We start from the raw sequence: 12,811 nt of genomic DNA, 5'->3' as shown, positions 1-12,811 counted from the left end.
TTGGAGTATATCTTAGTACCATCAACGATTTCCCCCTCCCTTTTTCTTTCTATCCTCCCCTTTCTCCATATCTTCTTGATGCCCCAAACTTTCCCCATGCGTGATTCTTCTTACTACTCTAATGATGCATACAATTTTTGAGGGTTACACATTACATTTTCCCCACATATTAATATATATAAATTTATATAAATGTAGTCCTTATAGAACAGAATTTGAATAAAAGAAAAAAATAACATTTTTCTCCTTTTCCCTTTCCTCCATATTTACCTTTTCATGTTTCTCTTGCTCTTTGTGTTTGGATATCAAATTTTCTGCAAAGCTCTGGTCTTTTCTTTACAAACGTTTGGAAATCTTGTATTTTGTTGAATGCCCATACTTCCCCCCTGGAAGTAGTCAGTTTTGATGGATAACTGATTTTTGGTTGAAGACCCAGCTATCTTGCTTTTCTGAATATCATGTTCCATGCTTTACGGTCGTTCAGAGTGGAAATTGCTAGGTCCTGTGTGACCCTGATTGGTGTTCCTTTATATTAAATTGTCTTTTTTTCTGGCTTCTTGTAAGATTTTTTCTTTTGCTTGGAAGCTTTGGAATTTGGCAATTACATTCCTGGGAGTTATCTTTTGGGGATTTAGCATAGAGGGTATTCTGTGAACTCTTTCAATGCATATTTTGTCCCCTTTTTCTAGAATCTCTAGGCAGTTTTCTTTGATGATATCATGTATTATGATATCAAGATTACTGTTTATCTCTGGTTTTTCGGGCAGACCAGTGATTCTCAGGTTGTCTCTCCTTCCTCTGTTTTCCAGGTCTGTCACCTTGTCAGTGAGATATTTTATGTTGTCTTCTAATTCTCTAATCTTTTGACTTTGCTTTATTATTTCTTGCTCGTTTGCAAGATTATTGTCTTCCAGTTTCCTGATTCTGACCTCTAAAGACTGGTTTTCCTTTTCAGTTTGGTCTGACCTGTTTTTTGAGGCTTCGAGCTGTTTCTGCATTTGCATATTTTGGTATCTCATATTGCTGAGTTCCTTTTGCATTGTTTCCCGTTTTTCCTGCCAGAAGCTTCCATCTTTTTGATAATTTCCGATGTAAATTCTTCAAGAGTTTGTGGAGAATTTCCATTTCCTTTGGAAGTTATTGGAGCATTTGTTTGTTTCCTCTTCTATCTCCTCTGTATTTTGTATTTTTGCTCCATAAAATGTGTCCAAAGTCACCCCCTTCTTCTTGCTTTTCTTGGTGTTTGGAGGCTTTTGCACTTCTGTACTGTTTGCCATCTCTATCTGAGTGAGGAGGACTGGCTCTTAGTGTATCTGTCTGATGGTCCGAGGCTTCAGCCCCAGGCAAATTGTCCATTCTCTGCAGCTGCGCTGTCTTCCCGGGGAAGCCCAGGGTCTGCCCTCCCCTGACTGACAGCATTTCAGTTCCCTCCAGTTTCTTCTCTGCTGCCTTACTTCCACGCTCTGAGCCTGGCACAACACTGTCCGCAAGGTACCTCAGTGCCTTTGCCAGCCCTGAGGTTTCTGTCCTTTCAGAAGACCCTGCACTCTAAGGGGGGGAGGGATCCTGGCCTCCCTGAGCTCTGAGGGCTCCTGATGGGATTAGGTTCAGCTGGATTGGACTGGATGTGCCCTGAAGCAAAAACCTCTGCTGCTTCCCTGCCCCCTCTCCCCTGAGACTGGCCCAGGTTACTTTCAAGGTGCACCCTTCTGAGCAACCTCTTTGCAGGCCCCAAGGTTTCTGTCCTTTCAGAAGACCCTGAACTCTAAGGGGGGGGGGTGTCCTGGCCTCCCTGAGCCCTGAGGGCTCCTGATGTGATTATGTTCAGCTGGATTGGACTGGATGTGCTCCAAAGCAAAAACCTCCAGTGAGACTCAGATGGAGCCCCCCCCACCTCTGTTTCCCTGCCATCTGTGTTGGACACCCTGAGACTGGCTTAGGTTGCTTTCAAGGTATGCCCTGCAGAACAGCCGGCCCTGAGGCCCTTTTGCCAGCCCTGATGTTCCCACTGCTGCTGTTGGCTCAGCACTCTGGGTTGGGGGGGAGGGGTCCTGGGACCTTCCTTCTGCCTTCTCCTTAGACCCGAGTGATCTAGGATTCCGGCTTTTGGGGGGGCGTACCTTTTGATCTGAGTCCAGGAGGAGGGTTCCCCGGCTCTGTCCTGTTATTAAGTTTGAATTTCAGATCAGTAAGGAAGGGTTTTCAGAGATCTGAACTTTTGCTACCTCTAAGCTGCCATCTTGACTCTCCTTGCTCTTGTTGCCTGAACCATTGATCTGCAGGGAGTGAGAAATAGTGAGGAATCTGGAATGACTCCTAAATTGTGAGCCTGAGGAACTGGGAGGATGATGTTGCTCTCTACAGTAATAGGGAAGGTAGGAGGGTCAAAAAATTGCAATATTTGTCAAGGAAAGGCACCCACATGCATCTTCTCATGGAGAGGTAGACAAGAGAAAGTGTCATTTGATGGAAATAATGCTGGCAGAGGAGTTTGGGTCTGATGATAGTTCAAAATGTATAATAACACTTTGAGGTAGATGGTACAAGTATTATCATCCCTGTTGTACAAATGAAGAAACAGGCTAAGAGGAGTGCAGGGACTGCACAGGCAGTTAAATGCCAGAACAGAGAATCACTTGAAAGTTTTTTTTTTTTTTTAGCACAGGAGGGATATGATATGAGTAGAACAACTCCTCTGTACTCAATTTCTGTCAAGTTACAACAAACTGGCAGGTTAGATTCCCAAAGGGCCAGGCTATGATTCCCTTTAGGATTCTATGGGGGGGGGTAATTATGGTTTCTAATGCTGCTGCTCATGAGCCCCCATCTTGTGTGTCCCCCTAAACTTAAATATCAATAAATCAACCAGGAGAACTCAATTAGCTTCTTTAAAAAAGGCTAGCAAGAACAGTAATTACAAAATATCTCCACCCTCTCTACTCTAGGGGTGGGAGGAGACTGCACATACTCAAGGTCCCTGTAGAGAGTGGATTCAAGTATGATGTGCAGGTAACATGTGTGGCTGAGCAGTAGCTACTTACTTGGTCCTTGAAACCCTTTCTTCCTTTTGGGAGTCTTTATCAAGTTATTGTAAGATGTAGCTTTCTTCTAGGCTTTAAGGAGTAGTATTTTACTAGATTCAGTAGCTGGACTTTCTCTCTATTATGAGGCATCCTGATTCTGGAAGCTGCCACTCCCCTGGGGGAATGTCTTTCTATTTCTGTCTGTAGGTGTGCTTCCTCTGGTGTTAGCCACTATCACTTTGGCAAGTTCTCCTACTGACTCCTGTTGGCAGAAGGATCTTTCTGATGGTGCTGATGAACCTCCCAAGTGTTCTAGTTTCCTGGGTACTGCTTTCTCAGAACACTCATTCACTTAGGATCAGGACAGGATAAACCCAAAAGAAAGGCAGCCCATGTCAGGGGTCAATTTCCTATAATTCAGCATCTCAAAACACCCTTCTTCACTTGAGAGAAACTAGGGAAGAGAAAGTTGGCTGCTCATACCTTTTAGGTGCACACTCAATTCTGGTTCAGCCTCTCAAGCCATCATTCCTTCCATTTCCAAAGTAATTAGAAGACTTTTTATCTCTACAAAATATCAGCTCTTAAGTCATTCATGACACGAAACTGACTACCCCCCAATTTCATGTTGGATTAGATGATAGTGCATATTTTGGGATTTAGAAATGTTTTCTTTTACATGTCTTGCTTTCTATCTATACCTAAGAGAATAGATCATCTCATCTCTTAATGAAGGGCATATCTAAAAGGGTGAGAGTTATTTCTGAGGAGCAGAGCTCGAGTCTTTTCTAAGTCCAGGCTACCATCACTTTCTAAACCATTTTTCCATCAAACTTCATACCAGTGAAATAAATGGATATTGTGAATTTTAGATTTACTCCACCCTGCTTGGTCTAAACCCCTACTTAAGGATTAAGTATTGAGGAGGATGGCCTTAAGAATTAAGTATTTAGGGGATGCCCATCAATTGGGGAATGGCTGAGCAAATTGTGGTATATGTTGGTGATGGAATACTATTGTACTAAAAGGAATAATAAAGTGGAGGAGTTCCATGGAGACTGGAGCAACCTCCAGGAAGTGATGCAGAGCGAGAGGAGCAGAACCAGGAGAACATTGTACACAGAGACTAATACACTGTGGTATAATCGAACGTAATGGACTTCTCCATTAATGGCGGTGTAATGTCCCTGAACAATTTGCAGGGATCCAGGAGAAAAAAACACCATTCATAAGCAAAGGATAAACCATGGGAGTGGAAACACCGAGGAAAAGCAACTGCCTGAATACAGAGGTTGAGGGGACATGACAGAGGAGAGACTCTAAATGAACACTCTAATGCAAATATTATCAACAAAGCAATGGGTTCAAATCAAGAAAACATGTAATACCCAGTGGATTTACGCGTCAGCTATGGGGGGTGGGGTGGAGGAAAAGAAAATGATCTATGTCTTTAATGAATAATGCTTGGAAATGATCAAACAAAATATATTAAAAAGAAATAAATAATAAAAAAAAGAATTAAGTATTTAGGAGGATGGCCTTCAACAGACATGTGCTAGCAAATGACAAATCAGAAACAACTGACAGACCCCTGGGCTGTCCTAAGTCAAACTTAAGCTACCATTGGTACATGTGAGATGCAAGAAAGTGATGTAAAGACAGCCAGGAAACATGCCAGAAATCTCACGTGGTTAGTCTCGGTTCCCAGAAGGTGCACCAATGGGGTTCCACGACCATTTCCGGGTGAGAGGAGACAAGGAAGGAGCCCCAAACCCCGGTGCCCACAAAGAGGAAGTCTTCCTATCCCTTGGGACTCCCACCCCTGAAGGACCCCAGTCTGGCCCCAGCAGAGAGCCTGGAGCCAGAGAGAATGGCCCATGGGACCCTGAGGCCCCCCTCCCAGGGGTCAATAACACTCAAGGATGTGACTGTGGACTTCACCCAGGAGGAGTGGGGCCTTTTGGACCATTCTCAGAGAGAGCTGTACCTGCAGGTCATGCTGGAGAATATGCAGAATTTACTCTCTGTGGGGCTTCCAGTTCCTAGAGATAATTTTATTTCCTGTTTCTAGCAAGGGGAAGCATCCTAGCTGCTAGAGCAAGAAGACCCAAGGAGCTCCAGTCCAGAGGCAGAGACTAATTTTGAAGTGAAGATGTCTACACAGCTAAACCTTTTTGTGGAAGGATATGACCCCCAACGATTCATAACTGAGGGTCCCTGTAACTTCTCTTTGAGAGAAATCTGTGGCTCTAATATGAAGGTAAATAAAAATCCAAAGAGTGATTTTGAATTTGATGAGACTTCAGAGAAATTCAGTCAATATTCAGTCCTAAATTGTTATACAAAATTGACCTCAGGAAATGAGTGTTGTCAGGATAGTAAATACAGCAAATGCTTTCCTAAAGAAATAGGACTTATTCAGTCCCCTAAGAAACCTTGTGAAATGCCCATGTATCAAGGTAACCTAGGGAGAATAGCCTTTGGCTTGCATTTAGATCTCATCAGACATCGAAAAAGTAAACGTGTAAAGATGGTTTCTGTGAGTAATAAAGGTAGGAGACTTTCCAGTCAGAACTGTGAACTTGTTGTACATCAAGTAAACCACTGTGGAAAGAAGCGTTATAAATGTAAACAATGTGGAAAGGATTTCACACAGAAATACAATCTTGCCAGACATCAGAGAATCCTCACTGGAGAGAAGCCTTATGAATGTAAACTGTGTGGAAAGGCTTTCACAGTGAGAAGCGCTTTGGTTAAACATCAGAGAAGCCACACTGGAGAGAAACCTTATGAATGTAAACAATGTAGAAAGATTTTCACACTTAGTCTCAGTCTTTCCAGACACAAGACTGTCCACAATGGAGAGAAAACTTATGAATGTAAACAATGTGGAAAGACTTTCACAAGGAAGAGCACTCTTTTCGCACATCATAGAATCCACAGTGGATAGAAGCCTTATGAATGTAAACACTGTGGAAAGATTTTCATGCGGAGGGGTGATCTTGTTGCACATCAGAGAATTCACACAGGCGAGAAACCCTATAAATGTAAACTCTGTGGAAAGGCTTTCACACAGAGGAGCCATCTTGACACAACATCAGAGGAGCCACACTGGAGAGAAACCTTTTCGTGTGGAGTGAAAAATTAGTGTGTTATTCTCAAGGTAATAATTATTAATAACTAAGTTAGTAAATCTGGTCTCTCCTCCTTCCCCGCCTACCCTATCAAACTCCTTCAAGAGAAGATTATCTCACCCTCCACTCTTCTTCCTGTAGGACAAAAGCTTTACAACCTATAAATGTTTTGGCAGTTCTTAGACCTTGAAGCACCACATGATCAATTCATAAGTACCATTTTGTCTTAAAAGTTCTTCCCATTGAATCAAAGGTTCCTCCAGGTAGTCAAGCCCAAAGGCTGGAATGATACTGTGTACCCATTGTAAAAACTCAGTCCCTCCCAGATAATCCAGTTCCCCAGAGCTCCCCTCTTTTTATCTGTCTCCAGCTTCCTGATTATTTCTTTAAAATGTTAATTTCCTTGAATGTATCCATTGCAAACCTATTTCATATTCTTGTCCTTTATTTCTGGATTTCAACATTGTAAAAATGCTATCATCCCTTCAGAGAGGCTTTATGGTATCACCATTCTCCTATAAATAAGGGATTTTTCTGCGAATTTTGTGTGTATTTGACTTAGGTCAAAGCCTTGAGATAGTGCTCCACTTTTTCTCTCTCAATAAAGCATTGCATTGATGGTTTAAAAAAAAAAAGAAAGTGATGTAAAAACCATCTATATATATCACGTCACTTCCTCTCTCTGGCTCTCTTTTGTGGCGGAGAGGTAGTAGAAACTATTGTCCGGTTTGGTGGTGAGTTTTCCTTGATACTATACTGGGAGAAGCTGAGTAGCCTAGTTTGGGTGAGACATCTTTATTGAGCTCTATCAGAGTTTAGGCTGATTCTTTCTCCTTTACCTTTCAACACTACCCTTTTAGAAAGCCACTAATCTTCAGAGATCTCATGGTGAATGACTTTGAACTTCCCCTGGCATAGGCCAGGAGAAATTCCACACCCTTTCCCTCTCCCTTCTCCTTAATTTCTTTCCTCTATATTAATTAAAATCACCATAAATTTCCAGCTGACTTGGGCATTTTATTTGGGATATTCCCTGGTGACCAAAATTAATTTAGATTAGGTCACAACCCTAAAAATTATCCTTAAAATATCCATGGATAAATCTCACGTTGGATTGGAACCAGGCAAGGAAAATCTGCATGGACTCTATGTAATCCTTTGGGCAGGGCATATCGTAGCATATGGGTACTGTTAAAAGTATATATAATTTTATATAATTTGGATGGGGTTAGGAAAGTAATACAGAGGGAAAAACATAAATATTGTATTTATTTTAACATAGAAATGATGAAGGAAAGGGAAATGGGAAAGAGGAGAAATCTGAATTCTTTTACCCACTAAATAATCAATATCTGACTTACACTAGACTAAACCCTAAGTTATCTAAAGGCAAGTCCAAGAGGGAATCAGTATTTCACAAAGAGTCCTTGGTGAGCTAGAAACAGGAATCCCAGGTGTAATGTCCATAGATGGTCTCTTCCAAGTAGATATTCCACTCTTCAATCACTGTCCAGAAGACTGAAGAATGAATCCACACCAGAGCCAGTAGATATTAAAAAGACCAGTAACTTGATAGATGGGCTTCAAGATGATTTACACATACACCTGTCTCCTCTCTCTCTCTCAGGTCCAGAGTGACAGTTAATCAACTGTCCCTAGTAGTTCTGACTCAATCAGGCTCAGGAAGATTCTGAGTCTCACACCCTGTCAGTCATTCTCTTGCACCCTGTAATTTCCCTTGCTACATTTCTTTTGGCCAGTTCCTCCATTACATGAGCGACATTTAGAGAAGATGAATTTGGCAGTTGTGGATAGGATAGATTAGAACAGGGGAAGACTGAGAGGGAGGGCAGTTAGAAGGCTGTGTAGTTTAGTGGAAAGAGTCCTGGATTTGGAGTCACAGGTCCTAACCAAGAGTCATCTTGGCTTTGATTCTTGCACTTATATGACTTTAGATAAGTCAATCTCTCTTGACCTGCTTTCTTATCTATATAATGAAGAGATTGGACTAAGTCTTTAAAAAAAACCCTAAAACACCTTTCTTTCTGTCATAGAATTGATACTAAGTAATTGGTTCCAAGGCAGAAAGCCAGTAAGGGCTAGGCAGTTAGAGTTAAGTGACTTGTCCAGGGTCACATAAGCTAAGAAGCATCTGAGGCCAGATTTGAATTCAGAACCTTTTGTCTCTAGGTCTAGCTCTCTCTCTAGCTACCTTTTTAAAGTCCTTCCCAGGTCTGTCATTCTCTGACTCTTGCAGTTATTCAGATATCAGGTCAGAAGACTAAACAGAACCTTTTGTTTGAGTGGAAAATTTGAGAGTGGGAATTAGAAACTCTCAAGATTCCCTTTCTCTAGGACAAAACTAGACATTAGACTTTCTTGGGTTCTCTACCTAGGACTACATAATTAATATACTATAGGAATTAGAAATGTCTTCTACATATGTTTCAGTTTCTATCTATACCTATGAAAATAAGACTCCTTACAGTGAAGGGTATCTCTAAAAGGGTAAGAGTTATTATTGCTGAGAGGCAGAAATTGAGCCTTTGTCATCACTTACTTTCTAAATATTTTTTTCAAACCCTTACCTTCTGTCTTAATATCAGTTCTAAGACAGAAGAGCAATAAGAGCTAAGCAAATGGAGTTAAGTAATTTGCCTAAGGTCAGATTTGAACCCAAATATTCCTGATTCTAGACCTGGTGCTGTATCCACTGTGCTACCCCTCATTTTTACTTCTCTGGCTTTCAGGTTCCTCAAGTATAAAATGAGTGGGTTGGACTAGACAGCCTTAAGAGTTTCTTTATAGCTCTAAATTCCAGGATTCTATGACTAGACCAGGAAAATTCAGCTTCCTGTAATTTTTGAATATTCTTATTGGTATAAAGCCCTTCTTAAGGAAACCCTAGACATAAGGGAGTCTTATTTTTCCATTTTCTGTTGCCAACCCCCAAATCATTTTCTTTTGGCTTCCTTCAGTCTACTCCACTGTTTCTAGGCCTTCCTCCTTCCCACTAATTCTGTAGTTTGGATTCCTTTTCTCCTATATGCAGGATTCTATCCTTCTAAAAGACTTAGTTTAAGTCTTCCCTAAATCATAGTCCTTTTGATCCCATCAGGGTAGATAGCTTTGGTGACATAGTAGATAGAGGGCTGGGCCTGGAGTCAGGCAGTTCAAATCTGGCCTCATTTTCTTGCTTTGTGATCCTGGACAAATGACTGTTTCCTCATTAGCAAAGTGGGAATATTAGTAGCACCTACCTCCCAGGATTGTTTTAAGGATAAAATATATTTGAAAAGCACTTTGTAAACCTCTTTTTATCATTATCATTATTATTACTATCCTAGAATTCCATAACTGAATCAATTCCACCATTTCCTTTTACTTTTAGTGATTGTGAGAGCAAAGGATAAAACTCTTGATTTTGACATCATGAATCAGACATTCACATAAGCTGGGTAAGTCACTTAGCCTCTCTTGGTGTTCCAGACAATTCTCTAATACTATAAATAGCAGAGAAGTTGCCAATAGGCATCGGTGAAGGAAGCTCCTGCCCTGGAGTCCTTCTACCCAGGTCTTCTTAAATTGGGCTCACAGAACTTTTCTTTTAAGTAAGATTTTTTTTATTGATGTCTTTTGTTTTTTTACATCATGATAGTTTTCCTCAAAGATTCACCCCAGATAGCAAATAGTATTTTTTTTAAAATATATTTTATTTGATCATTTCCAAGCATTATTCGTTAAAGACATAGATCATTTTCTTTTCCTCCCCCCCACACCCCATAGCCGACGCGTAAATCCACTGGGCATTAGATGTTTTCTTGATTTGAACCCATTGCTTTGTTGATAATATTTGCATTAGAGTGTTCATTTAGAGTCTCTCCTCTGTCATGTCCCCTCAACTGCTGTATTCAGGCAGTTGCTTTTCCTCGGTGTTTCCACTCCCATAGTTTATCCTTTGCTTATGAATAGTGTTTTTTTTCCTGGATCCCTGCAAATTGTTCAGGGACATTACACCGCCACTAATGGAGAAGTCCATTACGTTCAATTATACCACAGTGTGTTTGTCTCTGTGTACAATGTTCTCCTGGTTCTGCTCCTCTCGCTCTGCATCACTTCCTGGAGGTTGTTCCAGTCTCCATGGAACTCCTCCACTTTATTATTCCTTTCAGCACAATAGTATTCCATCACCAACATATACCACAATTTGCTCAGCCATTCCCCAATTGATGGGCATCCCCTCGTTTTCCAGTTTTGGGCCACCACAAAGAGCGCAGCTATGAATATTTTTGTACAAGTCTTTTTGTCCATTATCTCTTTGGGGTACAGACCCAGCAGTGCTATGGCTGGATCAAAGGGTAGATATTCTTTTGTCGCCCTTTGGGCATAGTTCCAAATTGCCCTCCAGAATGGTTGGATCAGTTCACAGCTCCACCAGCAATGAATTAATGTCCCTACTTTGCCACATCCCCTCCAGCATTCATTACTTTCCTTTGCTGTTATGTTAGCCAATCTGCTAGGTGTGAGGTGATACCTCAGAGTTGTTTTTATTTGCATCTCTCTGATTATAAGAGATTTAGAACACTTCTTCATGTGCTTATTAATAGTTTTGATTTCCTTATCTGAGAACTGCCTATCCATGTCCCTTGCCCATTTATCAATTGGAGAATGGCTTGCTTTTTTGTACAATTGATTTAGCTCTTTATAAATTTGAGTAATTAAACCTTTGTCAGAGGTTTTTATGAAGATTTTTTCCCAATTTGTTGTTTCCCTTCTGATTTTAGTTACATTGGTTTTGTTTGTACAAAAGCTTTTTAGTTTGATGTAGTCAAAATTATTTATTTTACATTTTGTGATTCTTTCTATGTCTTGCTTGGTTTTAAAGCCTTTCCCCTCCCAAAGGTCTGACATGTATACTATTCTGTGTTTACCCAGTTTCCTTATGGTTTCCTTCTTTATATTTAAGTCACTCACCCATTTTGAATTTATCTTGGTGTAGGGTGTGAGGTGTTGATCTATTCCTAGTCTCTCCCACACTGTCTTCCAATTTTCCCAGCAGTTTTTATCGAATAGTGGATTTTTGTCCCCAAAGCTGGGATCTTTGGGTTTATCGTATACTGTCTTGCTGAGGTCGCTTTCCCCCAGTCTATTCCACTGATCTTCCTTTCTGTTTCTTAGCCAGTACCAAATTGTTTTAATGACTGCTGCTTTGTAATATAGTTTAAGGTCAGGGACTGCAAGGCCCCCATCATATGTGTTTTTTTTTTCATTATTTCCCTGGATATCCTTGATCTTTTGTTCTTCCAAATGAACTTTGTTATGGTTTTTTCTAAATCAGTGAAGAAGTATTTTGGTAGTTCAATGGGTATGGCACTAAATAGATAAATAAGTTTGGGTAGGATGGTCATTTTTATTATATTGGCTCGTCCTATCCATGAGCAGTTAATGTTTTTCCATTTGCTCAAGTCTAGTTTTAGTTGTGTGGCGAGTGTTTTGTAGTTGTGTTCATATAGTTCCTGTGTTTGTCTTGGGAGGTAGATTCCTAGGTATTTTATTTTGTCTAAGGTGATTTTGAATGGGATTTCTCTTTCTAGTTCTTGCTGCTGAGCTGTGTTGGAGATATATAGAAAAGCTGATGATTTATGTGGGTTGATTTTGTATCCTGCAACTTTGCTAAAGTTGTTGATTATTTCAATTAGCTTTTTGGTTGAATCTCTAGGATTCTTTAAGTAGACCATCATGTCATCCGCAAAGAGTGATAACTTGGTCTCCTCCTTGCCTATTTTGATGCCTTCAATTCCTTTATCTTCTCTAATTGCTACTGCTAGTGTTTCTAGTACAATGTCAAATAGTAGAGGTGATAATGGGCATCCTTGTTTCACTCCTGATCTTATTGGGAATGCGTCTAGTTTATCCCCATTGCAGATGATATTATCTGATGGTTTTAGATATATACTGTTTATTATTTTTAGGAATGACCCTTCTATTCCTATGCTTTCTAGTGTTTTTAATAGGAATGGGTGTTGTATTTTATCAAATGCTTTTTCTGCATCTATTGAGATAATCATGTGGTTCTTGCTAGTTTGCTTGTTGATGTGGTCAATTATGTGGATGGTTTTCCTAATGTTGAACCAGCCCTGCATCCCTGGTATGAATCCTACTTGATCATGGTGAATGATCCTTCTGATCACTTGCTGGAGTCTTTTTGCTAGTATCCTATTTAAGATTTTTGCATCTATATTCATTAGGGAGATTGGGCTATAGTTTTCTTTCTCTGTTTTTGACCTGCCTGGTTTTGGAATCAGTACCATGTTTGTGTCGTAAAAGGAGTTTGGTAGAACTCCCTCTTTGCTTATTATGTCAAATAGTTTGTATAGTATTGGGATTAACTGTTCTCTGAATGTTTGATAGAATTCACTGGTGAATCCATCAGGCCCTGGGGATTTTTTCTTAGGAAGTTCTTTGATGGCTTGTTGGATTAGTATTTTTTTTTAAACCCTTACCTTCCGTCTTGGAGTCAATACTGTGTATTGGCTCCAAGGCAGAAGAGTTGTAAGGGCTAGGCAATGGGGGTCAAGTGACTTGCCCAGGGTCACACAGCTGGGAAGTGTCTGAGGCCACATTTGAACCTAGGACCTCCCATCTCTAGGCCTG

The 12,811-nt window shown here is 40.5% G+C and overlaps 1 long non-coding RNA gene across 1 annotated transcript in view; it reads left to right on the top strand.

Moving 5' to 3' along the window:
- The first annotated feature begins 206 nt into the window (after window positions 1–206).
- The window catches only part of LOC130456332 (uncharacterized), a 125,133-nt gene continuing 112,528 nt past the window's right edge, over window positions 207–12,811 (top strand). The window contains exons 1-2 of the long non-coding RNA XR_008915014.1: window positions 207–5,283; window positions 9,549–9,615. This is a non-coding gene — a long non-coding RNA (uncharacterized LOC130456332). The remainder of the gene's footprint in view (window positions 5,284–9,548; window positions 9,616–12,811) is intronic.

The sequence above is a fragment of the Monodelphis domestica genome, chromosome 1 (genome assembly GCF_027887165.1).
Source record: "Monodelphis domestica isolate mMonDom1 chromosome 1, mMonDom1.pri, whole genome shotgun sequence".
Classification (NCBI taxonomy): domain Eukaryota; kingdom Metazoa; phylum Chordata; class Mammalia; order Didelphimorphia; family Didelphidae; genus Monodelphis; species Monodelphis domestica.
This window is presented reverse-complemented; position numbering and strand designations above follow the sequence as displayed.